This window comes from Heteronotia binoei, chromosome 10 (assembly GCF_032191835.1).
Source record: "Heteronotia binoei isolate CCM8104 ecotype False Entrance Well chromosome 10, APGP_CSIRO_Hbin_v1, whole genome shotgun sequence".
Lineage (NCBI taxonomy): Eukaryota > Metazoa > Chordata > Lepidosauria > Squamata > Gekkonidae > Heteronotia > Heteronotia binoei.
The window spans coordinates 98652374-98678127 of record NC_083232.1 but is presented as its reverse complement, the minus strand read 5'-3'; positions in this window follow the sequence as shown (position 1 = coordinate 98678127).

Genomic DNA, 25754 nt, shown 5'->3' with positions numbered 1-25754 from the left:
TAGGCTTTTTTTCTTTACTGCTTCCTGTCTCAGTCACCATCAACTCTCATAAAGATCTCACGATACTTGACGTACTTCCTGTCTTGCTCAGAAGTGTTGCAGGTCCGTTCCAGTATATTCCAGTGCGACGTGGCTGTTTTCTTTTCCAAAAACCGCAAGGTAGACTAAACATTGATTGCTTTTCAGTTTTTAGCAGTTTTTAGCTCTGTCCTTTACATTAAAACAATCCAAACTTCACCCTTTCCTTCTTTTACTTGCAAGCTTTATATTTTTTTGTTTTTCCCACCTTTAGTATGTCCCTTTAAGCTATAAATAGCTCCGGAGTGAAAAGAAAACTTCTGTACCTTTTTTTTCACTTATCCAAGTTCCACTGGTCTTCCAAAGCTTTAGTTGTTTAAAAATGTCCAAGAAGGTTAGGATCCTGACGAGCTTATGTCAAATCAATGACTCTGAAAAGTCTTGCAGACGTTGACTATGCAAACTTCCCGAGACTCCTCAAAGCCTCAAAAAAAAAAAACCCTTCAGGGCTTCTTTTCAGCCAAGGTAAATCTCTTTTCAAAGTTTCTGTGCAAGTCTTGGACCTTTCTCTCACTGAGAAAGGTAGGCAGTGGGCTTTGATTTGCCCTCCACTACCCCGAACAAAACTTTCAGCCTGCTCCCGTTCCGAGAGACAGCTCAGCTCGGCATTTTCCTTCCCCGGAAGTCATACTTACAGCCTGTAATGTTCCCTCTAAGCTGCAGAGTCTTGTGAGCAAAAAGTCTACTTTGTGAGCTACTGCCTGGTATTAAAGTTGTGAGCTACTGGCATGAAAGTTGTGAGCTCCTGCATAAATTATTGTGCTCTGGGGCCATTTTTCCTGAGCGAAGACAAAAATGTGTGAGCTGGAGGCTAAAAACCTGTGAGCTAGCTCACACTAACTCAGCTTAAAAGGAACACTGCTTACAGGACCACCTCCTTTCGTATTAATTTGTCCTTACACTCTGGTCATCTTTAGAGGCAACCCAAGAAAGGGCTTTCTCCATCCTGTAACCAAAACTTTGGAACTCCTTCCCCAGGGAGTCTCAGCTACCCCCCCCCCCTTACAGGTGAAGACCTTTTGTTTTGTCTGCCATTCCCCTTCTAGTGTTGTTTGTGTTTTAATTGAATTATTTCATAATTTAAACTGTATTTATAATTTCTTTAATGTTTTAAAGTTCACCACCTTGTGGACCCTAAAAAAACAGCAAAAACCTTGTTTTAAATTGTGTGGCATTTTTGGTCCTGGGGAAAGTCTGGAGGCAGAAAAAAAGGTCCCAAATGGCAGTAAGGCAAGATATGGAAATAAATGGGGGAGGCGATCTTTATGCTCAGCAGCCCCAAGTGCTACATCCAATTATCATTCAGCTGATCTTTGCTGGATCAGGGCATGAAGCTAAGGCACTCACTTGTGGTCATTAATTCCCCCCCCCCCCCAGCATTTTGTTGGCACCGAACTCCAGTTGAAGTAAACTTAGATTTGTTCATGGTCATTTGAATCACTCTGTCTCTAGGAGTGTCTCTGTGATTTTTCTCCAGTGTTCAGACTTCACTTGTTCTAGATATCCAATCAGAGGTTTTTACTAGAACTGTGTTTTTCCACAACTTTTGTTAAGTGGTGTTTTTATTAAATCGATGCTAATCTAAATGGTATTGATATTATATGTACTTTTTATTTTAAAATATTCTCTAAAAAGAATAAAATAAATTAGCCTCAAAGTCTCAGGAGAGAACACTGGTCTGGAATCTATTGCACGGTGGACTGCTTCCACAGTTCACAACTCCCAACTTAATAGCCACACCAAGGAATCATTTTGCTCCAAGTAAGTCAACCACCTCCCTTGCTCACAGTTCCATGGGCTCATATCTGGCTGGTAATAATGGTGCTGGTTTCAGAGGGATACAAGGCTACAGTTGTAGGCTATGCCCATGCCACACTACAGTGTGTTGCCACCTTCCTCAATAGGCTGCAATTTTAAGGTCAGGGTGGCTTGGGTTGAGAGCCAGTTCTGCATGGCCCATTCAGCAAGCAAGCAAGCACTTGTGCTCAATGGATCTGCTCTGCTAGCAGCTATGAGTCCCATTTGCAGCACAACTCCCAGGCCCGTCACCTCCTCAGTTCCCCTCCTGGCTGTCATTACACATCTTGACATTGGTTTGATGGTATTTTTAAATTGGTTTTTTTTTTTTAATTCTGTACAACATTGCCTGGAGATCAGGCAATTCAAAAATGCAATGCCGATTATTAATAATAATAATAATTTAAAAATGAATCTCTCTATGCAATGTTGTACAGAATTAAAAAGCAATTAAAAACCATAAAACCAATGTCAAGATGTGTAATACATTAACTTCAGAGCAAGAGGTGAGATTTTCAGGGCCCTCCCATTTCTGGCCTGTGGGTGCCTCATCAGGGATATGGGGGAGGAATGGGGGATATCAGATAGATCAGTGCTGATATCAGGTCCTGAGTCTTTTTTTTGGGGGGGGGGGGGTGAACAGCCCAAAGGGAGGAGTAGGAATGTGAGGCCCCAGGTGGAACCTGGGGATCCCCATTCAAACAGAATGTCTTCATGGAGGGGGAGGGTGGGTAGGAATGGGATGCTATAATTAAAGCATGGAAATTGCATTTCATGTGAGTTGTTACACCAGTCTCCAGGTGGGACCTGAGGATCCTCACTTAAAGAATCCCTGAATGTCTGTATTTGTGTGTGTGTATGTGAGGGGGGGGGGCAGGAGAGTTATGGTCTGCTTTTCTTAATTGATGCATTAAGAGTCGATGTCAGTCAAACTGTGACAGTGTTGCCTAGTAAGTTGCCCTCTAGCTGAAATGTTTCTTTGCTTCAGTTTACAGCACCTTGTAAAGGAGCTCTCCCGAATTTAAAAGCCCGTGTGCACAGATTTGTACACTTTGAGTTGGCTTTCATAAAAGGTATGAAATGGATATGTTTTGTTAGATTTTATCAAATGTGTTTTCTGTCTTGTTTCATAACAATCTGTCAGAAGTTCACAACTTAAGTCTTTCCACCAGTGTTCAAACTCAGACTGCTACAGACACACTCAAGGGGAAGGGAATGGACACAGGGCTTACTTCTAAGTAAGCAGGCACTTGGGTGGGTAGTACAGTGCTTTCACTGGGTGGTTCAGCAAGTGATGATTTATATTAGTCTTTTCCATCAATAGGTGTTTTATTTTTTAAAAAAACTAATTATTAAGTGCTTCAGCACTATCCTAAACAGTGTTATACCAATGCAATGGGGGTTAGAAGAAGTGTATAACTCTGTATGTATTTATTTATTTATTTATTTATTTATTTATTTATTTATTTATTTGGGATTTATATCCCGCCCTTCCCACAAGTGGCTCAGGGCGGCTTCCAGTGATAGATCCAACGAAATTACAATATTTAAACATATAAAGGGATCAGCATTTAAACAGATAAAAACAGATAAGGGAAACATTCACCGAAACAGAGGCTTGATACATGGAAATGTGGAGTTAAAACTTTTTACCTGGCTTGGAGTTAGAACAGTGTAACATTCACCCTGATTTGTGCTTTGGTGACATAACCTACAGACATCCACCTCACAGTCATGAGTCCTCCAAGGCAGAAACCTTCGGGTGCACAGTTCAGAAAGTGGGCAAAAGAGAGGGAACTTTCTGCTGCTCAAACTGCTGCCTCGATGAAGGGCTGGTTAAAAAAAGTCTAGTGATTAGAATCTGAAAGCCAGAACATGGCTGAAGATTCTTCTGGACCGTCTTGCTCATCTGCTGTTTCCGGTGCAGAGAAAGATTCTGCAGGACCTTCACCTGCCGTTTCCAATATAGAAGAAGATTTTTCTGGACCTTCTTGTTCATCGGCTGTTTCCAGTACAGGAAAAGATTGTGAAGGAATTCTGCAGTCATTGCAGTTACCAAAAGATTACTCAGACCCTCGCACTTGACCAGCTGCTGCTGAAAGAGACAACAAAACCCGGTGCTCTCTAACTGAAATTGTTGCCACAGAAGCTGGAAAATACCCAAACTGTGTTGACTTCAGGTCAACAGAAAGGCAAAACAGGCATTTAACATCTTCAGTGTGGTATAAACAGCTACCAAATGGTGAGAAGACCAAAAGAAACTGGTCAAAAAATGAGAATGCTCTTTTTTGTGATCCATGCAAGCTGTTTCTTAATACAGTGAGCAATGCAATGTCTGCAATGTCTGCCCTACAATGCAATGTCTGCCCTACAAACCATGGGGTTTACAAACTGGAAGAAGATCATGGTGAAATTACCCCAGCATGAATCATCAGTTCACAAAGTGTGTGCAGTAAGATGGACAACTCTTTTGAAGGCTATCAAAAGTTGCAGTGGCATTAGCAAAGCATTAGAGACATCAATAGAGGCAGAAAAGCAAAAGTGGACCCAAATTATTCACATCGTAATTGATGCAGTCCTCTTCCTAGCAACAAATTGTCTTCCCTTGCGAGGCTCTCATGAGAATCCACACGTGCTCACCATGACGCCTGCTTCAAAGTCACAAGGGAATTTCCTGACCTTGATAGCTCTTTTGGCAAAGCACAATTCCACTTTAAAGAACATGTTGGATAACTTTAAAAAGGGGGCAGGTGTCTTACTTATCAAGCGCAACTCAAAACGAGATAATAGAACTCATGGCTCAAGAAGTCTGTAAAAAAATATTGAGGGACATTAAGACTGCAAAAGACTTCACCATCCTGTTTGATTGCACACCTGATATATCTCACTGTGAGCAAATGAGTCAAATCATTCGTTATGTTAAAATCGATTAAGGTGGGAAATGTGAAATAAAGGAAAACTTTATTGACTTTATAGACTTACATGGGAAGACAGGAGACTACATTGCTAGTCAAATTTTAGGAAAATTAAAGAGCGATGGCCTTAATTTAAATAATTGTTGAGGACAGTCAATGGGTCTAAGTTCAGGCTGTCAGAACTGGGAACTTCAAAAGAAACGCATCACTTTGTTTCAAAAATTAATCCGTTTATTTGAGAACTCTGTCCATGAAGAAGCAAGTTGACTCTGATGGCTTCCAAGGCCATCGGTACATTCTTATACATTGGTAACATAAAACAATAAATCCTTTCTCACACTCAGAGAGACAGTTGTCTGCTCCCAGGCTCCTTATCTCCCATCAAGGAGGAAGAAACCCCGCTGTCTTTCTCTAGCTTGCCAGCTTCAAAGGGTACAAGCAGATGTTTGCCAGTGGTTATCAGTCACCCTTCAATGGTTAATATTTGTTTGAAATGCAGAGTTACAGGGTTAGTAAAGTTCACAACATGGAGTCAGTTGAGCTAACAGAATACACTCTTGCTAAGCACCTAGGTAAAAGTTACAAGTTCTGACACAGGCAAGAATTCAAGAAAAAAATAAGTTGGCTGTGTTTGTGCCATGTCTAGCTCACACAGAGAGCCAGTTTGGTGCAGTGGTTAAGTGTGTGGACTCTTATCTGGGAGAACCGGGTTTGATTCTCCACTCCTCCACTTGCACCTGCTAGCATGGCCTTGGGTCAGCCATAGCTCTGGCAGAGGTTGTCCTTGAAAGGGCAGCTGCTGTGAGAGTCCTCTCAGCCCCACCCACCTCACAGGGTGTCTGTTGTGGGGGAGGGAGATAAAGGAGTTTGTGAGCTGCTCTCCGTCCGATCTTTGCTTATTTCTGCTACTGGTATCGTATATATATATAAAAATAATAATATCTTTACCCGCTTTTCTATCGCTTTGCCTTCTTTCCCTATTCCCCCCCCCCTTTTAAGAAATGTACTCGTTGCGGGGCAAAAAGCCCATTATCCGATGGCCATTCTCAGTGTTTGTTCTGTTTGGGGGAAGCCCACAGAACAGACACTTGTATCCACTGTAACCAGTTCAGAAAACAGACAAGAAAAAGCCATGCCGCGAGGCTGAAGAGTCACCTCTTGGAATCCTCCTTGTGACCTGCTATGTCATATGCTTCTGGGTCCCAAAGATCACCATCTTCCCTGACTCCTCAGAGGGACGTGGCGAAACCGGCAGCTTTAGTGGCCTTGGTTCCCAGCAAGCCTAAGTCCGGCAAACATACAAAGAAATCCCACGAATCCCAGAAGAAACACTTGGAATCGTCATCTAAGGGACATCAAAAACCGAGAGTTGTATCGAAGCCAATCCTACCGGATCCCAGAGCTTCTGACATTACGGCTACAACACCGACTTCTGTACTGAAATCGCCTCCAACTCCAGCCGTCTCAACGTAACTGTCGATACCGATGGACAGCATCAAAGAGGAAGTTATAAGGATTCGATCCCGATCACCATCGCCATCCATTCACGAATCCATGCCTGAACATTTCTTAACCGAGGAACCGACAGAATTGTCACCTCGTACCCAGATGCAGGAAAACCAACTCGACTTGCACTCCTTCCGGGACGTGTCGGCGCCAAGGAGATTTAAAGATGCTACTGTATCCCCACTACATATGGAATCCCCTCGACACCGAGAGCCCTGGACCTATCAGTACCAAGAGAGATCTCAGAGCCAAGGGAGAGATCAGGATTTACATGCCCGTCGGTACCGTGAAAGATCTTCGAGTCAGGAAAGAGATCGATATTGTTACTACAGCCGGTCTCGATCTCCATCTTGATCTCCATACAGACGTCACTACACGCCTTCAAGATCCCCTTCTGTTGAATATCATCGTCATCGAGACTACCCTCAGTACCCTATCGATCGATACCAAGATGCGGAACCTCGGTACCATGGAGATTCTTCTCAACCAAAATATAGAGGAATGGCCCAGTCTCACCAGGATCCGATAAATATGTCACCGACTCCTTCAACATCAACTTCAAAACAGCCTCCTCAACGGCCAAGCCAACCCACGACGAAGCCTCTGGCTATGATACCGATACTACACACCACACTACCTGATGCTCCGGAGGAGGAATCTGAAGCTGAAACTTCTGAATCTTCTCATTCCATCTCCTCTCCAGCATCACCAGCATCCGACATTGTTAAACCAGCGTAACTGTCTCCATCAGAAGGAGCCAAATCTTATTTGGACTTAATTTCCAACATGGCCACCACACTCAATATCAAACTAATAACTGATCTTCCAAAAATATCGGACATGGTCCATGACTTGGTTCATGCCGATCTACCTGCAGGATCTTCTTTGCCTATGTTACCAGTCCATCTAGAAGCTCTGAAGGAAGCTTGGGATAAGCCAGCCTCCATCCCTCCAACATTCAAAGCGTTGAATCACTATACAAGATTCATGCACCAGAATCCAAGTTCCTGTTTAATCATCCAGCTCTGAACTCGATGATGGTGTATTCGTCATCAAAGTCTAAGCAAACGCGTCATCCTGTACCACCAGAGAAAGAAGGAAGAAAGCTAGATACACTAGGCAGGAAGTTCTACTCTATCTCAACAGCCACAGCCAAAATAAATAACTATTTAGCTTATTTTGCCGCCTACTCCTTTAATATCTCCTCACAACTGAGTAATTTGGTAACATCCCTGCCAGAAGCATCCCAAAAACAAGCCTCTAAGCTCCTACAAGAGCTTAATCGTCTAAGCAAGCAGCAAATTAACACCGTAAGACACGCTGCGGGCTGCTCCTCAAGATCGATGGCTGCCTCCGTAGCATTACGCAGACATGCTTGGCTATGTTCATCTTCCCTCCAACCGGACATAAAATTCAAAATTGAAGATCTTCCTTTTGATGGACAAGGCTTATTCAATGCAACCACTGATGACATCCTAACCACAGTGGACGATAGTAGGAAAAGAGCCAAGAGATTAGGAGTTAACCAGCAACAATCTCAAACTAATAGACAAAGACCATGGAAGACACCATTCTACAAGCGCCCCCACTCTCCCAGACAAACCGACTACTGGAAGTGTAAGGCCCCACTGGTTAAACAGCCATTCCACCAACGCCAACGACCTCAGCCAACCAAGAAGACTGCTACGGCTACAGAGCAGTCTCTTTGACTTGCTCATACTGCCACCACCACTAGTACGTCATTACCATCCAACTGCATCGAGACTACTTCCCTTTTACCCCATGTGGAAGTCAATAACAACAGACTCATGGGTTCTAGCAATTGTCCACAGGGGCTACTCCATAGAGTTCACTTTGCCCCCGAAGCGCCATCACTTTATACCTACCCCTCCCTCCCTCCCTCCCTCTCCAAGAAGAAATTGCCGCTTTGATGGCCAAAGCGGCCATAGAACCAGTTCCACCTCAATACCATTGCACGGGGTTCTACTCCTGATACTTTCTCATTCCAAAGAAAGATGGAGGGCAGCGCCAGATACTGGATCTTCGTGAACTCAACAGACACATCCAATACAAAAAATTCTGCATGATCACTTTGCAGTCCATCCTCCCTCTCATTCCCAAAAACACCTGGATGGCACTCATCAACCTCCAGGATGCATATTTCCATCTTACGATCAACCATTGCCACAGAAGATTCCTGAGGTTTGCTGTCGGGAACGATCACTATCAGTTCCGGGCCCTTCCCTTTGGCCTATCCACTGCACCAAGGGTTTTCACAAAATGCATGGCAGTGGTGGCGGCATCTCTTCGTCAACAGAAAATTGCAATTTATCCGTATATAGACGACAGGCTTGTAGTGAGTCAATCAAAAGAACAACTAAAACGGGACATTTCGACCACTCTGGAACTTTTGTCATCTCTAGGTCTACAAGTCAACCACCAAAAATTCAACCTTGTTCCAACACAAGACCAATTTATAGGAGCACATCTATCGACTGTAGATCACAAGGCCTATCTGCCAGTGGACAGAGTCAGCAATATTCAAACATTGGCCAATGCTATCATATCTCACCCAACCCAGACAGCCCTTACCTTCCAACGCATGCTGGGTTTGATGGTGGCCACAACTTCGGTCCTTCCTCATGCAAGACTTCGCATGAGACCCCTACAACAGTGGTTCATTCGATCGTTCCATCCTCATCATCAGTCTCAGCAAACCCTACTGACAGTTCCACGTCACATTTTACCAGCTATAGAGTGGTGGACAATACAAGATCATCTCCTCATAGGTATACCATTTCTAAGACAACCTCCATCAGCCATTGTCACCACGGATGCCTCGAGATGGGGTTGGGGAGCCCATTTCGACACACTAACAGTGCAAGGACAGTGGACAGCATACAAGAAATCTCTCCACATCAACTGTTTGGAACTCCTAGCAGTCCACAGAGCGCTCAAATCCTTCCTGCCATCACTTCACGGTCGACACATTCAAGTTACATCAGGCAATGTGGTGACTGTGTTCTACATTAATCGACAAGGAGGGACCGCATCCACCCGTCTCTGCAAAAGAGCTGTAAACCTTTGGTATTGGAGAATTGCGCACAACATACACCTGACAGCTGTACACTTACCTGGGGTCCAGAACATCCAAGCAGATCCCCTAAGTCGACAACTCGTCAACGATCACGAGTGGACACTCGAACAGTCGTACCTCCAACCAGTCTTCAAATAATTTGAAGTTCCCCTTATCGATGTGTTTGCCTCTCCAGACAATGCCCAATGCACCCGATTCTATATGTGAGGCCCCCCTTTGATCCACTCTGCGGGAGATGCCTTTCTCCACCAATGGGACGGACCACTCCACTTTCTGTTCCCGCCCATTCCATTAATAACAAGGACGCTCCAAAACAGCCAACTGGATCAAACCAATTGCATACTAGTCACACCATGGTGGCCCCGTCAACCTTAGTTTACCACCCTTCTTCTTCTCTCCAACAGCGTATTCCACTGCTTCTCTCAAGCTCGGGACCTTCTTTCACAACAGAATGGCAAGGTCCTACATCACAACCCAGGTTGCCTATGGCTGACCGCATGGAGGATCAATTTTTAAACTTTCCTGCGGAAGTCAGACACGTCCTGTTGAATGCCAGAAAACCATCTACTAGGAAGTCTTACTCCCTAAAATGGAAGCGGTTCACTGAGTATGCTACTCATCACAATTTCCAACCTATTCCTCGTTGAAAGTGCACTTAGCTGCCCTTTCAGCTTTCCATCCTCATATAGAAGGACGCACAGTATTCTCCCATCCAGCTGCAAAATCATTTCTCAAGGGCATTCTGCATCTCCAGCCACCAATCCGTTCATTATACCCCACTTGGAGTTTATCCTTGGTTCTAAGCCAACTAATGAAACCTCCCTTTGAACCAATGGCATCTATCCCACTGAATCTTTTATTGTGGAAAGCAGCATTATTAGTGGCACTTACATCTGGCAAAAGGACCAGTGATATATGCGCCTTTTGGACAGACCTTCCTTACACCGTTTTCCACCATGACAGAGTAGTTCTATGACCTGACCCTGCTTTTCTCCCGAAGGTTGTGTCACCCTCAGAGGCGTCACTAGGGTGGGTTGCACCCTGGGGTGTAACTGATTCAAGTCACCCCCCCCCATTGGGCATCACCCCTTTTGGAGGGCTGCGTCACCCCCTCCGCACACAACCCCGCCCACTTCACATGGCCCCTCCCTCATCCACCCTCTAGTCACGTGACCAGCCCCCATAATCCAACCCCGTTGGAGTTTTGGAAGCCCACCCCCTCCCCCATGCACAGAAAGCAAGCAACTCAGCGACACGGCACCGGTTTGGGAAGCCCCTCTGCCCCCACCCCCCAGGCACACAGAAAACAGGCAGGACTCACTCAGCAGAGGCACCGTTGGAGTTTTGGAAGCCCAGCCCCCCCCCCCCCCATGCACAGAAAGCAAGCAACTCGGCGGCAGCGTGAGCTGGGAAGTTCAGCCAGCCCGCCCACTCACCCCCGCTGAACAGAATGCTGATCCCCTTGTGGTAGAGGCGGCAGCGCGGCCCCGGTTTCAGAATCCCAGCCAGCCCACACAGCAGCAGCGTAGCAGCGTTCTAGTCCCAGGGCCAGCCCCTTCCTGTTGGGGGGGGGGGGTCATGGGTCAGTGCCTGGGGCCAATGAGAATGCTCTGGGGGAGGGCTGATGGCCCCCTTGGCCCCGCCCTAGTGACGCCGCTGGTCACCCTTCCATTTAGGGAAACTGACTACCTTGCCATCTTTTTTCCAAAATCTTACCGACAAGAGCCAACGAACCTTACATAATCTTGATGTACGTCAAGCCCTTGCTTACTATATAGACAGGACGGGTTCTTTTCATAAGGACTCGAGACTTTTCATAGCCTACAGAACCCATAAAAAAGGACAAAGAATCTCTACACAGAGACTCTCTAAGTGGCTGGTGGCTGTCATTACGTTATGTTATCAACTGGCTAAACAACCTGCCCCAGAACATCTACGAGCCCATTCCACGAGAGCTCTTTCTACGTCCTCTGCCTTCTCCAGAGGCATGCCTATAGAAGACATCTGTGCTGCTGCAGTCTGGTCTTCTACATCGACGTTCACTACGCATTAGATGTTCGTGCACGGCGAGACTCGTCCTTTGGACAGGCTGTGCTCTGCTCTATCTTTGATTGAAGCCTACAGTCTCTCCACCGGTGAGTGCAATTATTTTTGTGTTCATCTGGATGTTTTAACTGATATGCATGTATAACCTCTGTAGTTTCTTTTCAGAACCAGCACCCACCTCCGTGCAGTTCAGCTTACCAGTCACCCATGTGTGGGACTGCACAGAGACCACAAAGAAGATAAACGGGTTGCTTACCTGTAACTGATGATCTTCAAGTGGTCATCTGTGCAGTCACACACACCCGCCCAGCCGTCCCCGCTGCTGGTTTTTAAGATAGTCTACACTTATACTACTCTACAGCGGCTACAAGAAACTGGGTGGGTGGAGCGCCTTCCCCTCGCTCCAGGCATGTGCAGTGGATGCCTGCTCCCCAGAGTGGGAGGGAATGTGCGCCAAAATAAATGCCTAGGCTAGCTTTGAATTCTCCGAGGTCGGGTTCGTCCCAGCGGGAAAACCCATGTGTGTGACTGCACAGATGACCACTCGAAGATCATCAGTTACAGGTAAGCAACCTGTTTTTTCCCTTAGTAACCCCTCACACCAGTGTGAAGGAGTTTTGATAACTGTTACAAGGAGACGGACGCAGCAGAAGCGAGAAGACAAAAGTGAAAGCTCTTCGGCGAACAGAAAAAATGGCAAGGCACTTGACAATAGTCTCAATAGGAGAGCTAGTTTGGTGTAGTGGTTAAGTGTGCGGACTCTTATCTGGGAGAACCGGGTTTGATTCCCCACTCCTCCACTTGCACCTGCTGGCATGGCCTTGGGTCAGCCATAGCTCTGGCAGAGGTTGTCCTTGAAAGGGCAGCTGCTGTGGGAGCCCTCTCAGCCCCACCCACCTCACAGGGTGTCTGTTGTGGGGGAGGAAGGTAAAGGAGATTGTGAGCCGCTCTGAGACTCTTCGGAGTGGAGGGCGGGATATAAATCCAATATCATCTTCTTCTTCTTCTTCTTCATATCACTAGACTAACGCTGCTTGTCAAAACAATAAGCAAAATTAAATGAAGGGAACTGGAGCTTGTAGATTGATGAAGGGAGGGATGGCAGAAGGTGCATAGTGGGCAGAACAACCTTGCTGTGGGCGGGAAGTGACTTTCAAGGGGTGGCAAAGGGGGGGGGATCCAAGGGTATCAGTACGCTTTTGAATTATCTTCCGCTTGGGAATGAAACAAGGGGGAAATTGGCACAAAACCACTCTCAGAAAACCCGAAGAAACAGCAACCAGAAAGTGAACTGCACACTGAAGGAAAGAAAATCCAATGGACATGCACAGTGAAGATGAAGGGCAATGCCTGCACATAATAGGCGTGGGACTTTCGATTTAGAAAAGTCAACTAAGGGAGGACATGATAGAGATTTATGAAAGTATGCACAGAGTAGAGAGAGTTGACAAAACCTTTTCTCCCTCTCCCAGTTTTCCCTCGGAGCCAGCTTGGTATAGTGGTTTGGCGCGCATACTCTAATCTGAGAAAGCTGGGTTTGATTCCCCACTCCTCTGGATGCACCTGCTGGTGTGACCTTGATTTAGTCATAATTCATGCACAGCCATTCTCTCAAGAGCAGTTCTCAAAACAGCTCTCCCACCCCCACCTACCTCACAGGTTGTCTGTTGTGAGGAGGGGAAGGGGAAGCAGATTGTAAACCACTCTGAGACTCCGGGTGAAGGGCAAGGTATAAATACAATCTCTTCTTCTCTTGTTCTTCCCAAAAATACTAGTATTTGATGGCACCCAATGAAACTGATAGGTGGCAGATTCGGGACAGACAAAAGGAAATATTTATTTACAGGGTGACTAATTAAAATGTGGAATTCACTATCAGAGGATGTAGTAATGGCTGTAGGCATAGATGGCTTTAAAGGGGGATTAGATAAATTAATGGAAGACAGGTTTATTAGTGGCTACTAGCCCTGGTGACTAAAAACCCCTCCATATTCAAAAGCAGTCAACCTCTGAATACAAATATTAGGGTTGTCCTCAGCCTCTACGCTCTGCTGTTGGCTCTCAAGAGGAGCTGGTTGGTCATGGTGCTGGACTAGATGAACTGCTAGTCTGATCCAGCAGGGTTCTTCTTGTGTATACAAGGTCTTCTCTTGCACCATATGTATATAATTCACAAAGAGAATATCAGTGCAATCCTAAACAGACTGCCACCCTTCTAAGTCCAGTTGACTCAATGGGCTTGGAAGAACATTAACTCTTCTTAGGACTCTACTGCATGATCAAGAAGTTTGGTCAGTAAAAAGTCAATGGGAGAACCCATCATCATATACATACCAGATTCCCCCATACAATGTTTCTTAGCTTACAACACTTCTTAATTAGACCTAGAGGGCCGATGAAATCAGATTTATGCAAAGGAAGACCAAAGCCCTGCCAAGAAGTATGGAAGATTTTGGATGAAAAAGCCCCAAAAGAATGATCCTGTTGCACCATTTCCAGAAATAAATCTCCGCAATTACTCAGTGCTGCAATAGCATGACTCATATGGCACCGGGGGGGAGGAGGGATGGGGGGGGGGGCATGTGTTTCATGCTATGTGCCTGGGGTTTGATTTGAGTTGTTGCACTCTCAGTGTTATAAAAGATGTCATTTGGAGACCTGAAGCAAATCCTTACAGCATTTCAAGAAAAGAACTGTAAGATGGTACAAAAGGCTGGCTTCAAAATGCCAGCCTCATCACTCCTCAGTGAAAATTCACCTGGCCCCTCTAAGACAACCGACTGCTAAAAGGAACTGCCTGCTTTGGCCTTCATCAGAGTGATTTAGTGTTAACAGCGGTTAATGATCCGGCCCCAGAATTCTTGCTTTCCTAGCAACCTTTCTCTGGAACACCTGAGGCTGCCTTATATTGACTCAGAACCTTGATCCATCACGATCAGTTCCGTCTGCTCAGAGAAGTCTGTTGTGCGGCAGAGGCTAAACTTGTTCACAGGATCACAGCCCATAGCACTGAATAGGAGGGAAACTGTTTGCAGCTTTCAGGGAACTCAGTCAGTCAGTTAGTTAGATAGTTAGTTAGTTTATTCGATTAGTATCTCGTCCTCCCAGCCAAAGCAGGTTCAGTCAGCTTTTGACTGAAAGGAAACGTCTGTGGGTGAAACCAACACAATCTGCATTAGAAAGAAAATTGTTACCCCCGATATGGTGTGTTTTCTCTTATGCATCTGTTCAAGTTTGCCCATCCTATAAAAGGCACCTCACTAATTCGCCACTAGGCTGCGCATTGCTCCGCTTTCAGATGTATTAAGCGATCCGGTCCCCCCACACTTCTAACATTTTAATTCCCACCCTCCTAAATTAGCTAACACAAATATTGTTGTTTGACTGGCAATGCTGCAGTTCATCGTGGGAGGGAAATCAAGCCAGAATGCACAGAAAAGCTATTAAGATCCAACAAAATAGAAAGGATAGGCTCGATTTTGCAGAACTGTTTTGGGACTCTCAACATGTATAATAGTGGCAGTTATGAGTCTCCAGGTGGCGCTGTGTCCATTAACATCAAAGGTGGCTTGCAGCCACATATTTTTGGTTGCTGATGGCTGGAGCTCCATCCACAACCTGGGACTCTTTAGTATTTGAAGAGGCATAAATGAGCAACCAGAAGAAAGGGATGGCTCACTGAATTTACCTGGGCCAGATTTTCTGCCCTCGCATTTTGTTTTCTTACCATTTGCAGAAGAGATGGGCATTAGTCATACAAAAGAGAAGTGACTCCTTTTTTCCAGGTGAGTGATTCCCTGTTTGAATGCGATGGCACATACAGCCTGTTCACCATTCGTAAGAAGCGTGCAAACTGTGTAAACCTCTGACCTCCACGAGACAGAGCAGAGCTTTCGGATCTGCATGTTGTGAAGGTCCTTTTCGTCCTTGTAGTGCCGAGACTACAGCCCAGGTGCCCTTGTTTTGTAATTATTATAACACCTTTTTAAAAGGTCAAGGTAGTCCCCTGTGCAAGCACCAGTCATTTCCAACTCTGGAGTGACGTCACATCACGACGTTTTCATGGCAGACTTTTCAAATGGGGTGGTTTGCCCTTGCCTTCCCCAGTCATCTATGCTTTCCCCCCAGCAAGCTGGGGACTCATTTGACCGACCTCGGAAGGATGGAAGGCTGAGTCAACCTGGAGCCGGCTACCTGAACCCAGCTTCCGCCAGAACTGAACTCAGGTTGTGCGCAGAGAGTTTTACTGCAGTACTGCAGCTTACCACTCTGTGCCACCTTTAGAGATGCAATAATTGCTCTGCCTTAGACTCTTGCACCATTTAATGACCCATTTTTATTGCAGGGGACATTGTCATGGCGCTCTGCCCCATCTGGCACTGGGCATACTTCCCGTCTTTCTCCAGGGATAGTCCCAACAGGCTGCCCCCTCTGCCAAGGCCACCCTGATCCCAGGCCCAGTGCAAGGAGGGTGGGAATAGGGTTGCCAACCCCAGGGGTGGAAATTCCTGGAGATTTTAGGGGGCAAAGCCTGTGGAGGGACTCAGCAGGCTATAATGTCATGATCTACCCTCTAAAGCAGCCATTTTCTTCAGGGAACTGATCTCTGCCATCCAGAGATGAGCTGTAAATCTAGGAAATCTCCAGGTTCTACCTGGAGGCTTGCAAACCCAGGTGGGAACCACTGCTGCGCTTTGTGTCCCTCCAGCCCTGGAGCCTGAGCACACAGCTTCCGTGAGGCAGACACTGCCAGCCACAGCCAGCCAGTGGGCCCTTTCCACACAAGACCCGCCACACTTCCCCCTCCCCTTCCTGCATCAAGTGGGTGGGGGCAAGACAGCTGGGAGCGACAGAGAGCCTGGTTCTTCTCTCCCATCCTCCAGTAGGGGCCAAATTGGGGGCCCTGCCTTTCTCTTGCAATGGCAGCCTAAAGTGTCTTCCAAGTGCTCTTTTCCCCTCTGTTATTTTATCCTCACAACAATTATTGCAAGAAGAAGGTTTGGCTGAGAGGGTGTGATTTGCCTAATTTCACCCAGCAAGAGTGGGAATTTGAACCTGGGTCTCCCAGATTCCGATCCAGCACTCTGACTGCTGCACCAGACTAATGCCATCACTCGCCTTAATTTAAAATCCAGTCCAGGTGCGTCTTGCACCATGGTGCGTGTTTACTCAGAAGCGTGCCATCGGTGGCAGCTGAACGCGCGAGATATTTTACTGCATTTCCGTCTTTAATATTAAAATAGCCACAAGAGGGCAGTACACAACCAATGTGCAGGGCTTCAAAATCAAAGGAAAACTGCAAGCTCGCCTTGAGAACAAGAAAGGTAGACATTTCCCATGGCGTTTGACTAGAACTGCAAGCACAAGCAGATAGTCAATCTATTGAAAATTGTGCTGCACATTTCACGTGGTCCATTCATGGGGGGAAAAACTTGTTCTGTTTTTGTCTCCTTTACTTTGTGAATATATAAAGCCCGACAGTATTAAAACAAAACAAAAAAAACTATGGTTAACTATCTGGAAATCTAAGAAGAGTTAGTAAAATGGGGTAAATCATAGCGGAAACACCTTGATGCTAAGGGGGACGACATTAACCACCACCAAGTAAACATTGTTTAATATTTGTGTATAATGTGAAGCTTGGTTTGGTGCCACCCAAATGGGCCCAGTTGCTCACAAGTTCCCTCCTTCTCAGCTAAATTAGCCTGGGGTAGATTTCTCTGCTCCTTTCTCAGCCTCACATCAGCCTCTGTAAGAGGGAACTGGAGAAGTTTGCTCAAAGTCATCGACATTGGTTTGGACTCATCTGGTTTTACCCCATTTCTTTTGCCTTTTGTCTGCTCAGTGATGGTCTCACCCAGAGGGAGTTTGTAGGAAAAAAGGTGGTGGAGCTAGGCTTTCCAACCCTCCCGCCCTGGCGGGGGACCCCAGGATTTCCACCCTCTTCCCCCACTCCCCAAAAAAATGGAAGTGGGGGGAGGGGGGAAATGGCGCCAGGAAGCATGGCGAGCCGCCACATCCCGGAGCGGGCGAGGCCGCCGCGCCGCCGCCGCACCCTCCCCACCCACCGCAGCTGCTCCTCCGAGATGGGCCCAGGCTGAGCCCATCTCGGAGGAGCAGCCAAGAGGCGGCAGCAGCGCAGGCAAAACCAGGGGAGGGCAGAGGCAGGCCAGGAGCATGGTGAGCCACGAATCCGGGCCCTTCTAGGACCCGGACTTGTGGCTCGCCACGCCCCCGGCCGGCCTCCACCCCCCCTCCAATTCCACCCGGTGAGGCCGCCACGCCGCTGCCGCCCCCCCTGCCCCACCGCAGCTGCTCCTCCGAGATGGGCTCAGCCTGAGCCCATCTCGGAGGAGCAGCTGCGGTGGGCGGGGAGGGCGCGGTGCGGCGGCCTTGCCCGCTCCGCGTGTCTCCTGGCTCCAGTGTGTCTCCTGGCTCCAGTGTCTCCTGGCTCCATCCCAGCCACGGCGAGCCAAGAAGAGGCGGCAGCTGCGCAGTGGCATCGCCCGCTCCAAGACGGGGCGGCTCGCCACGCTCCCCGGCACCGTTTCCCCCCTTCCCCCCTAGCTCCATCCCAGTGTCTCCTGGCTCCACCCCCAAAGTCTCCTGGCTCCACCCCCAAAGTCCCCAGATATTTCTGGGATTGGACTTGGCAACCCTAGGTGAAGCTCATCCAGGGATTGTTATGCAGCTGCACCTACTATTCAATGGACAAGGTGGGAAGGAGGAGGTGGAACTCTCAGAAAAGTTCAAGAGCTGTGCTCCTGTGAGCTCCTGCTGAATCCGAGGCCTGGTCTCACCATCAAACTGGCTCCATTAAATTCCCACCAACACAGTCCTCATCAATAACCACTCCTCAGGTTTGATAGAGTAGATTTATTGTAAGATGAAGGAAAGTAGATTGAGCAAGACGACTCTTGCTGAAACTGAGGCTTGGGGCTTCAGTTCCCCTAGATATAGGTTTAGGTCCATCTGTTATACATTCAAAATGCTGAACACCAAAATCTATCAATTGTAGCTCCCTCTATCCCCCTATAAACATTCCTAACAGCATCCGTGAGAAGAAAACAAAAGAACATCTCTGGAACTCAGATAAGTCCAGGGGCAGAATTCTAGCAGGAGCTCCTTTGCATATTAGGCCACACGCCCCTGATGTAGCCAGTCCTCCAAGAGCTTACAAAAAAAGAGCCTTGTAAGCTCTTGGAGGATTGGCTACATCAGGGAGTGTGGCCTAATATACAAAGGAGCTTCTGCTAGAATTCCACCCTTGCAGATAACACAGGCCCACTTGACACCAACTAGAGGTCCTGTTTCCCAACTTCTCACAGATGAGTTGACCTTCCTGTTTGAACTCCCATCTTCTAAACTTACTCAGTCTCCTGAATATTTCCTCTTCATTTTAGCACTGCTGTGTCATGATGAACTAAAATCCTCACAGTGTCACACATGACCTCCCTCCTTCCCAAGCGGATAGGGTTGCCAAGTCCAATTCAAGAAATATCTGGGGACTTTGGGGGTGGAGCCAGGAGACTTTGGAGGCGGAGCCAGGAGACATTGGGGGTGGAACAAGGGTGTGACAAGCATAATTGAACTCCAAGGGAGTTCTGGCCATCATATTTAAAGGGACAACACACCTTTTTAAATGTCTTCCTTCCATAGGAAATAATGAAGGATAGGGGCACCATCTTTAGGGGCTCATAGAATTGGACCCCCTGGTCCAATCGTTTTAAAACTTGGGGGGGGTACTTTGGGGAGAGGCACTGGATAATATACTGAAAATTTGGTGCCTCTAACTCAGAAAACAGCTCCCCCAGAGCCCCCGAAACCTCCAGATCAATTCCTCATTATACCCTATGAGAATCAATCTCCACATAGGGAACAATGCTCAGCAGACGTTTTCCTCCCCACCCTGTTTCTGGTGACTCTGAAGCGAGGGAGTGGCCTCTCTACTCATGAGTTGCTGCCAGCTTCTTCAAAGTAACACAGACACACCATCCCAAGAGGAAGCCTTTCAATTGGAGACTGAAGCCTCCGAAGGTAGAAAGGCACATGGTCCTCTGGGGGCGGGGCTTCCCCCTGCCGGCCAGCTGACTGGGGGTGGGAAGGAGCCTGGGAAAGTGGAAGAACCCCCACTGGGACTCATCTGAGGAAGATATCAGAGTGCAGCACTCAGTCAAAAGCCATCCATTCTTCAGGAGATTCAAAATGGCACCATGGCAGGAATACGGTCCAACAGTAATTTGATCTCCAATTCCAATAATGAACAGTAGGTGAACTTCCCCCAAGGGCAATATTTAGTGCAAAGCAATACTTAGGCCTGAGGTAGTCCACTGAAGCAGCTGCTTAACAACTGCTGAGTAACTGCTAAACTGATCTCTCGGCAACAGAGGCCAGTTCTCCTGGAGAAAATGGCAGCTTTGGGGATGGACTGTGTGGCATCACATTCTTACTGAGCTTCCTCCTCTACCTTGGCTCCACCCCGAACACTCCAGGAATTTCCCCACTTGAGGCTTAGCAGTCCAGGACCCCAAATGTCACATAAGATCTTCCTTGCCGAGGCTGTAAAGTTCTCAGCTATTTCTTTTAAGAAGTCAGGCCTCAACTTGTACATTCTATACACAGCATTTTTTTACATATTGTAAATAACAACAGCCCCTTGAGCTATGTTGAGATATCTTTCAGCCAAACCCCCTTTTACTAACCTGATAATAAATTGAATATCCTCTTCTGCTCGACCGCCATTGCTGTGCCGCTCTCTCAGAACTGACCAAAGCCCTTGTGGGGCAGATCCAGGGTCAAAACGAACATCTTCAGGCGTGGTCTTTGCCAGTGCTTGGGAGTTCAACAGCATCATAGCCTTCTTCACTGTTTGTCCAACTGACTCAACTGCTCAGCTCTAACAGACTTGGAATGTTTAAATATCTCCCAGTCAGGCATGCCATTGGCCAACCTGACCAGTCACAGATGACCCAAGCAGTGGTCAATCCTCTTTTAGTTCCAGCCTCTCAAGCAGCACTGGACAGTTTTGGAGCTTGTTGGTGGTCAACAGGTGGTGCGTCCCTAGCGATGCCAACCTCTAAGTGGGTGTGGGAATCCCCTGGAATTTCAGCTCATCTCCAGGCTACAGAGATCAGTTCCCCTGGAGAAAATGGCTGCTTTGGAGGAGGGACTCTATGGCATTTGACCCCACTGAGCTTCCTGTCCTCCCCAAGCTCCACCCCCAAATCCCCAGGAATTTCCCAACCTGGAGACAGCAACCTATCCCCTCCCCCACTGGTGGCTAGGGGAACCTGGCAATCTTATGCATTCTCCTCCTGCCTTTTTGGAATCCCTCTTTCCCCAGATGAGGAAGCTGCCTTGGACTGAATCAGACCCCCTTGGTCCATCACAGTCAGTGCTCACGATGGCAGCAGCTCTCCAGGGTCTCAGGCAGAGAAAGGCCTTTCACATCACCTCCTGCCTGGTCCTTTTCACTGGAGGCTGCTGCGCTAAAGACGCTAATTCCTCTAAGGCATGCTTGAAATATTTCCAGTATATTCATCAGTGTTACTATTTGGGGTGAATTCAGGCAGCCTACAGTGTTTTCAAATTTAACTTGCCAGATTATCTTGGCATCTAACCTCTTTTGTCACCTTCTAATTTTAATTGTCCATCACATTGGTCATCGGTCAAACAAATTCAGAGAAACAAAACTCAGTTGGTCAAGTAAAGTTTCCAAAGTCGCCTGACTCCATTCTTGCCCATCCCACCCAGTCCACCAAGTAAAAAGCAGTTGTTATGTGCTGAGGGTGGGGTGGGGGGGGGCTTGTGGGGAATCCTGGAAAAGGGGAAATGTTTTGGAATCCCCCCCCCCCAAAAAAAAGCTCTCACAGACCCAAACAGCACAGTTTCCCCTCCCCCTCCTTTATCCTGTGATGGACTCTCAACTGCTCTCCTGGTTCTCTGGCTCCTTCCAGATGTTCAGCTTGTCAGACTGGCTGGTTTCTGTGGTCTTTTGGTTGATTTGCAAAGCCATCCTGTTATGCATACCTGAGAGCAGGTTCCCTCTAAGCTCAGTTAACATCAGCTAGCTCTCAGGTTTTTTAGCTTCCTGCTCACACATTTTTGTCTTAAGGGAGGGTTTGGGGTACATCAGGAAGGATGGCCCCAGAGCAAGCCAATGTATGCAGTAGCTCACAACTTTAATGCCAGTAGCTCATGCAGTAGAGCCCCGTGGCACAGAGTGGTAAAGCTGCAGTACTGCAGTCCAAACTTTCTGCACATGATCTGAGTTCGGTCCTGGTGGAAGCTGGTTTCAGGTAGCCAGCTCCAGGTTGACTCAGCCTTCCATCCTTCTGAGGTTGGTAAAATGAGTCCCCAGCTTGCTGGGGGGAAAGCGTAGAGGACTGGGGAAGGCAATGGCAAACCACCCTGTAAAAAGTCTGCCGTGAAAACGTTGTGAAAGCGACATCACCCCAGAGTCGGAAACGACTTGTGCTTGTGCAGGGGACTCCCTTTACCTTTATACACGCTGCAGAATTCAGGTATTTTGATAAATAATCTAAATTTTGTTAGTGGGGATCAGACACAGTTGTGGACACACATGACATGTTGATGAACTCCGTGTGTTCACTGTGCAAGTGAGGCAATGTGCTAAAAAACAAAGCAGTGCTGTTTACCTTTTCACTCCTTGGGAAATCGTAGAGCTGGATCCATCCCCTTTCTCAAGCATAAGTTCTTCCTCCAGGTATGGCTCAAACTTTCATAACAGGCTTCTGAAGATTTACAAGACCGCAGTTAATCAGTTTCTCCCATGGTCTTCCGAAAGATGTTATTCTCTGTGATGGGAAAGTTCTCATTTGATGAGTCCAGAATGAGCAAAAGAAAATTGCCATGAGAAAGTGCTAATTGGATGTTTAAGAGGTTTTTCTTTTTTCCTTCTGAACAGCGATGAAAACGCCTTCTGCGTGCCTGGAAATGCGTGTGGTTTTCCACAAGGGGCAGGGTGAGGCACTCAGATGCTCATCCAAGGAAATAAATCAGAGGCCAAAGCAGAGAGCCTCCTTTCCCTAAGTCGTCATTGATGGCTGATCGGTTTCCAGACCAAATGCCTTCTCCCCTGGCTTTCATCTCAAAGGAAGAAACAGCCGGCTATTCATTGATGGTTCCTGGGTCGGCCTTTCTCTTTAAATTGACTGGATTCAAAGAATTGTCTGACATTACAAAATCTATAGCTATGGCTGCGTTAGCTAGGTGGATGGCATAGACAGATGCGCCTGCTTTCCATATTCTTACAAGGGCAGATCCATCTGCTGACCCAGCGATGTAACGTAGCAGACTAAGAAATGCTTAAATTTGGCTGGTGAGTGTCTTTTCTGTTTCTGAAGGCTTATATAGAAGAATTGTTAAGAACATAAGAGAAGCCATGTTAGATCAGGCCAATGGCCCCTCCAGTCCAACACTCTGTGTCACACAGTGGCAAAATTTATATATATATATATATATATATATATATATATATATATATATATATATATATATATAACACACACACACTGTGGCTAATAGCCACGGATGGACCTCTGCTCCATATTTTTATCTAAACCCCTCTTGAAGGTGGCTATGCTTGTGGCCGCCACCACCTCCTGTGGCAGTGAATTCCACATGTTAATCACCCTTTGGGTGAAGAAGTACTTCCTTTTATCCGTTCTAACCTGGCTGCTCAGCAATTTCATCGAATGCCCACGAGTTCTTGTATTGTGAGAAAGGGAGAAAAGGACTTCTTTCTCTACTTTCTCCATCCCATGCATTATCTTGTAAACCTCTATCATGTCACCCCGCAGTCGACGTTTCTCCAAGCTAAAGAGTCCCAGGCGTTTCAACCTTTCTTCATAGGGAAAGTGCTCCAGCCCTTTAATCATTCTAGTTGCCCTTCTCTGCACTTTCTCCAATGCTATAATATCCTTTTGGAGGTGCCGTGACCAGAACTGTTGTTTTCTACCATGCTTTTCTGTACCTTAAGGAATACCAAAACAGCCTACAACGACCTTCCCTTCCTCCCGTCATAACAGGCACCTTCTGAGGTAGGTGGGGCTGAGTGTTCTGAGAGAAGAGTAGCTCATCTGCTGGGGGACCTTGGGCTGGTCACTCAATTCCCCGAGGTGTTTGGTGTCCTTGTCTTCCAGGCTCAACGAGCATTAACATGGCTGCTAACAAGTAGGGATGGGCACAACCCAAAGCACGAACCAAACTTTGTCAAGAATTGGGGTGGTTTGTGAACCAGAACATGTCTCTCCCCCACCCCATGATCTGCCCACAAAACTCTATGAGATTTGTGAGGTTCATGCGGGCTACGAAGGCATTTAAATACCTTCACAGCTTACTTCTGGGTCTGGCAGCTCCACTGGAAGTGACTTCTGAAGGCATTTAAATGCTGCTGGAGCCCAACACCAGCCGGTGGCCAGACCTGAGTGAGCCCCAAAGGCAGTACAGCTTACTTCCAGGTTGGGCTGCCTGACCAGAAGGCACTTAAATGCCTTCAAAGCCCACTTCTAGGATGGGTCAGCCTGCTAAACTCCAAGAGTGGTCTTTGAAGGCCTTTTTAGGGAACTCAGTCGAGCCAGGCAGCCCAACCTGACTGAGAATGAACTCTGAAGGTATTTATGGTCCTTCCGAGTCCACTTACAGGCCATACCCACCTGAAAATGGGCTCTGAGGGCCTATAGGTTGAGTCAGAGCTCAGTCTTTGAGCTCAGTTGAGTTGGGCCACTCGACTCAACTGAGCTCCCAGAGTAGTAGAAGAAGAAATTGGATTTATATCCCGCCCTGTACTCTGAATCTCAGAGTGGCTCACAATCTCCTTCACACACACACCCCCCACACACAACAGACACCTTGTGAGGTGGGTGGGGCTGAGAGGGCTCTCACAGCAGCTGCCCTTTCAAGGACAACTCCTACAAGAGCTATGGCTGACCCAAGGCCATTCCAGCAGCTGCAAATGGAGGAGGGGGAAATCAAACCCGGTTCTCCCAGATAAGAGTCTGCACATTTAACCGCTACATCGAACTGGCTCTCAAGTACAGTACATAAAGACCTTTGGAGCTCACTCTTGGAACTCAGTCAGGCTGGCCTGACCTGGAAGTGACCCAGAATTGACCTCTGAAGGCATTTAAATTCTGTTGGAGCCCAACACTGGTCCATGGTCTGACCTGAGTGAGCTCCAAATGCATTAAATCTTACTTCCAGGTTGGGTCACTCACTCAACAAGAAGGCATTTAAACTTTGGTTGGGCCATGGGCTGGTGGTGGGCTCTGTGGGAATTTAAATGCCTTTGGGGCTCACTTTCTGCCCACAAACAGGTTTGTAAAATGCACCAATTTGGGGTTTAGGGTTCATGAAACCCCCTGAACCACGAATCTCCATTTTTTCAGTTCATGCCCTAACAAGACGTTAGTGATTTGTGAGAAAATGTTATATAACCCTTTGGGGAAAGGCAGGAGCAGGGTGCCCCCCCCCACACACACACACTCTTGGCCTGTGCACTGATGAAGTAGCAACCGTACTTCCACTGTCCAGGTGCCCTTTGGCTGTCTCCACCACCCTTTGAATAAAATGATAGCCATTAAGTGGTGTGTTGTGGTTTGGTGATAACACCAGAGTTGCAATGGCCCCTGAAAATTAACACCGGGACTGCCTTAAGGTACCATGCCGGGGCCAGATCTGGGGGGGGGGCAGAGGGGGGTGCTTGCCCCGGGCACTGACGGGGGGGCGCCAAACTGGGTATGGAGTCCATTGTATTCTATGGGACCATAAGGTAGAATGGCCCATAAGGGGGCACCATTTTTTAAATTTGCCCCCCCCCTCAAAAAACATGTAGATCCAGTCCTGACCCCTGCAAGAGCAGGAACATGTCCTGCAGTTCAGATGTCTCACTTGGCTAGTCTCTTCTCTTCTCTTCTCTTCTCTTCTCTTCTCTTCTCTTCTCTTCTCTTCTCTTCTCTTCTCTTCTCTTCTCTTCTCTTCTCTTCTCTTCTCTTTTCTCTTCTCTTCTCTTCTCTTCTCTCCTCTCCCCTCCCCTCCCCTCCCCTCCCCTCCCCTCCTCTCCTCTCCTCTCCAGCAACTGCTGTGGAGGGAGAAATGGCAGAATGTTTCTTCACCATATTTGTTGAGGGAATGTTCTTTTTAAAGACCTGAACAGAACATTTCTCTAAAACATGACCTGACGTTTCCTGGGTTTAAAAGTTAGCTTCAGTGATACGTCAACCTCGTGAGGGCTGCCAGCTCTGGTCTGAGGAATACCTGGAGCTTTAGGCAGTACAGCCTGAGGAAAGGAGGGT